We start from the raw sequence: 3703 nt of genomic DNA, 5'->3' as shown, positions 1-3703 counted from the left end.
AGAGCGGAGGGAAGGGGACTGTGGTGTGACCAGGACTGACAGGGAGGCTGGCGCTCGCTCTCTCTCTCCCTCCTCCCAAGCATTCCCCCATGCTCAGGTGCCCTTTGGCATTAAAAAAAGAAGAAAGTCTACCTTTTATTCTTTTCTTGCAAAGTACTAAATGAGACCGATGAAGAAGCCCAGGCTGTTAGAAGTTCCCTTTCATGCCATCTCCCTCCCACCTTACACAGGTATCTGCACCTCTCTGCTTTGTCCTCCACTGCCAGCCCTAGGGACCTCACCCCGCACCCCAGGTCTCCCGGCCTTAATTGAGTGGATCCGCTTAGCCTCACTCCAAGCAAAAAAGAATGCTTCCTCCGCGGGGCAGGATTAGGCTGGCTCCCGGACTGGACCAACCCGACAGCAGGCAGGCAAGCGATGACCACAGCCCGTCATTTCATCCATCGCCTAACGGAAGCCTGCGCGCTCAGCTCCCACTTCAGAGGCCCTCACCTGACCAGGTGCAGAGTCCTGCGCACCTCCCCGAGGGTTACGCCCATGAGCCGACCGGACTAGCGAGGCTGAGGGCCGCCTACACGCCAAGCACGTTACGTCCACTTTCCACGGTCCTTAGATGAGCCACCGTCTCACAGACACTGAGGCTCAGACACGGTAACGACTGGCCCAAGGTCACACCACTGACAAGCGTCAGTCCTTGGACTCAGGTCACCCTACTAAGTTGCCGCCGGTTCAAGCTCACAATATTTCTGGGTGGGCTCTTTGGCCTGGTGGTCGCTGCAACCAGATCCCACACGGCCAACCTGTGGTTCGAGTCTTGGATCCGGCAGCTCAAGAAATATCCCAGAGAGGGCCAGAAGGAGGCTTGGTAGTTAATATGCTGGACTCCCACGTGGCCAACCATGGTTCAAGTCCTGGACCTGGCAGCTTGCTTTCTCACTTTCCTTCCCTCTTTCTATCTCTATCTGGTGCATGCACATGTCCTATGACAAATTTTTAAAAACAAGAAATATAAATAAATAAATTAATAAATAAAAATAATTCTTTAAAAAAGAAATGAACTCACCAGGCATGTGTGTGGCTGTGCCCAAAATCCCAAAAGCAGAGGAGAGATGGAGAAGAAGAGATTGGGGCGTGACCATCTTTCATGAGGGGGTACTTTCTCTCTCTCTCTCTCTCTCTCTTTCTCGCTCGCTCCCTGGCAAACCCACGAGCCCTCTAGCAAAAAAAAAAAAAAAAAAGACAACCTACTTTTTGAGAGGTCTTTCCTACAGGGCATGTGCGCTCGCCAGAAAGACAGAGAGACAGAAAGCGAGAAATCACCCCCCGGGGGTATGGCCACGCAGCAATCCCTTCTCCCCCATTCTCCTCTCGGGATCTTGGACATGCACGCACACACACCCAGCATGAGTTTAAGCCACCGGGTCCAGGACTCGAACCGCAGTTGACTACATGGGAGTCCAGCAACATAGCCATTACGCCAACTGCTGGTCATTTCTAGGACATCTTCACAAGTAAGTAAACTGAGGCAAGGGAGGTCACGTGACCAAGCAGACTTTTCTTGCTCCACGGTGGGCTCCTCTCAAATACCTCCCTGCTCACAAAACACCCGTCCACTGAGCCCAGAGCCCCTCGGCATCTCCCTGGCGCGAGGTGAGCACACACGTTGCAGACAGCAAGGCGATCACGTCTACGTGGGCACCGCTTAACCTGGGCACCCCTGTCCCAGAGGCACTGCTCGGACTTCCCAGGTCGCTGTCACCTCTTGGAAGACCACCCCTCTCCCGCTCGCTGAAGGCTTCCTGCTGGTCCGGGCTGTGGTACCTTTGGGTGCCCAGACTCACTTCTCAGCTGAGGCACAGTCGTCGCCAACCTCCCGACGAAGGGCTGAGTCTATCCCACCACGATGGCACCGGGCTGCGCGGCCTCGTGGTGCTGGCAGGAACAGAGCCACCTGGCCTCTCTCTTAAATCTCCAGCATCCAAAGCAAAACCCGTGACACGTGTGACAGTTGGGCCAAGCAGGCTGGAGAGGGATGGGAGGCTGGGAACAGGGTGAGGCGACCCACGCCCGGGGGGAAGAGCTCTTCCACGCGCTTGCTCTCCACCAGGCATGGTGCCGGCTTGTTTCACTGCTTGTTTTATCGACTTTTCTACTTCGGACGTTTTAATAATTACAAAACACGGTTCACTGAAAACGCCATCTGAGGCACCAGCAGGTGGAGCGGTGGTTGAGGCTCTGGACACTCCCACATGGCCAACCATGGTTCTAGTCCCGGACCTCACTTTCTCTCTCTCTCTCTCTCTCTCTCTCTCTCATCAAATTCAAATAAATGAATGAATAAATAAAATTAAATAAATAATTATTTTTTAAAATATCACCTGAAATTTTGAAATAGATTGTGTATATCCACATTCAGAAAAAAAACATAAGGGAAACAAACCTCAGGTAAGTGAGGATCATTCTGAAACGGACTTTTAATTTTATTGCATAATTAAAGTTTTTCTTTATTTTACACTGTTCTGTTTTCTAAAACCTTTCGAATGATGTATCATTACATGTATGGTCAAACAAAACAAAAATAGTATTTTATCCCAATCGCGATCAGGAAGTCCCTCCAGGTGGGGGCTGACCTGAGGGAGCTCCTTCTGGAAGTCTTTCTGGTGCCATTTCTGGTGGTACCTCATTTGGAACCTATGAGAAAAACAGTTCCTTCATAATGATGTCAGCTTTGCTTTAAAAAGAAAAAAAAGCCTCTAAAACTCGTGAAAAACACAGTTGATGTGAATCATATGTCTGAGTGGCAGAATTCCCGCTAAGCGGGGCCAGGGCACAGATGTGCAGGGGAGAGGTCCCTCCCACAGAGCTCGGGCCCTGCGAGGCCGTGGACGGTACATCTCCCGCCCTGTGACCGCCCCGCCTGGAAGGCTGCTATCGAGTCCCCACCCCTACCTTCACACCCTTCAGTCACCCACCCTTGTTCTAAGGAACAGGTTCTGACAATGAGCACTTGCGTCTGTCCCGGGAGGGTTACGCTCCAGTGGATGACATCATAAGGAACCCGTCATTGGCGTTTCATGACGCTCCTCTCCCAGTCTCGAGGAGTTTCAGGCACCAGCCAGCAGGTGCAGCCATGTTTTAGCCAGGGAAGGGCGGAGGGCGTTGGGTTCGTCCTGAGACCTGGAGGGTGGGGTGCGTCAGGAGGGATGCTGGGCCTCTCCCCAGGAGCAGGAGGGAACACCAGGGCTGGGCCGGCCCAGCTGCTGGAGCTGCTGGGGGAGGGGGGAATCTCTGTCCTTCAACATCTGGAGCGGAGCCCCCCCTCCCAGGAGAGTCCCCCAGGCACTCGCCCGCACCCACTTGCCTTGTACCCCTCCTTTCACGTGGGCCCTTTCCCCGGAGATGCCCGGGAGCAGCCTTGTGTTTCCTGCTGTGGTGCTTCTTTAATGGCATTCGGGGAGACTCTCAAACTGCCGCCTGCCCCGGCTGCCAACCTGGAACCTTCTCGACGCTTCATGTGGCATCTGGCCTCGAACATTTCCGACCACAAAATATGTGCTTAAATTGCAATTCTTCCTAGCAGAGACTTTACACAGGGTCCTCCTCTTTCTCTTCTCCTTTCTCAGACTTGCAAATGCTCTGAGTGGGTTGTATCTTCTTTTTTTTTTTTTTTTTTTTTTTTCTTATTTTCTCTTTGGTGATCGTA

The sequence above is a fragment of the Tupaia chinensis genome, unplaced genomic scaffold (assembly GCF_000334495.1).
Source record: "Tupaia chinensis unplaced genomic scaffold, TupChi_1.0 Scaffold000708_1, whole genome shotgun sequence".
NCBI classification, from domain to species: Eukaryota; Metazoa; Chordata; class Mammalia; order Scandentia; family Tupaiidae; genus Tupaia; species Tupaia belangeri.
The sequence above is the reverse complement of the archived record's forward strand: the minus strand, read 5'-3'. Positions refer to the sequence as shown.